Below are 1,095 nucleotides of genomic sequence, written 5' to 3'. Positions count from 1 at the left end.
ACTGCCCATGTTTTAGTGTCCTCTGTTTGACACAGGCAGTTTTAAAATGAAGATTAGAGCTCCGGGACTCACAGCTATTGTCAGGAAGCTGTGTAGTGAAACCGAATTCATTGTATCTCCTAAGTGAGGGGACTTTCACGATTCTGAAAGTTGGAGATCTCAGCTTTTTTAGGCTATTTATAAACCAAATGCGGTTGCTGGCCTGCCCTGGTGATCTTTCTGGTCGACTCAGCCTTCAGCCCCAGGCAGGACTTTGTTTCCTACAGGCTCCAGCAACCACATTTTTTTGAACATAGATGAGGCCGCTGTTAGGAGAGGTCAGGAGTGTCTGAAATATTTTGTTGTTTTTGGCATCTTTCTTTCAGCGGTATCAATTTTCAGTTACTCCTGCTTTCTGCCCCACTTTTTTTCCTTTAAAAATTCCTTCTTGAGTATCCCTCGCCCTCAACCCCAAAGTCTAGGGTCCAGTGGGGATTGGGCTGTCTCGGGTCAGGGCAGCACCCTTTCGGGACCTCCCGGTTCCTGCAGATGTTCGCATTCCTCACCCTGCGCTTCCGCTGGGAACATGCTCTCGGGACATTCCCTTCTCTCTCACGTTGTTGTCCTGCCTTAGACTATTTGGAATTTGCTATTATGACACTTTCGAAATGCAGCGATGTTATAGCAGTAGGGGATGGATACTCCCACGCTTCCTAAGTTATAATCTTTGACCCATTCTCAGGGATGTGAACCGAAATAGCCCTGCTTGTGTGTTGCTGTGGTGGTGGTTTTGGGGCGGGGAGCATTGTTGAGGTTCTGTCGCCTGCACGGTGTGCACTTATGTACACTTACGTACGTGCAGATCTCAGCATACGGGAATTCTCGGTTGACGTGGTCCATACGGAGTCCAGCGATAGGTGAGTGACTGCTCTTAATCTCCGCACCTCCGTTCCTGTCTGCTGTATGACATACGGTCCTCTCTGGGACCTCTGATGTCATTTCCCGATAAACTTTCTCCTGTTACGAGTCTAGCAATTTCCTATTGCTGTCCCTCTCGCTCACCACTGCTGTTGCTGTCTCCAGCTTCTGCCCTCGTAGGGGTAACAAGACGGGGGA

This window comes from Propithecus coquereli, unplaced genomic scaffold, assembly GCF_000956105.1.
Source record: "Propithecus coquereli isolate 6110/MARCELLA unplaced genomic scaffold, Pcoq_1.0 Scaffold349, whole genome shotgun sequence".
NCBI lineage: Eukaryota > Metazoa > Chordata > Mammalia > Primates > Indriidae > Propithecus > Propithecus coquereli.
Note: the sequence above shows the minus strand (reverse complement) of the source record.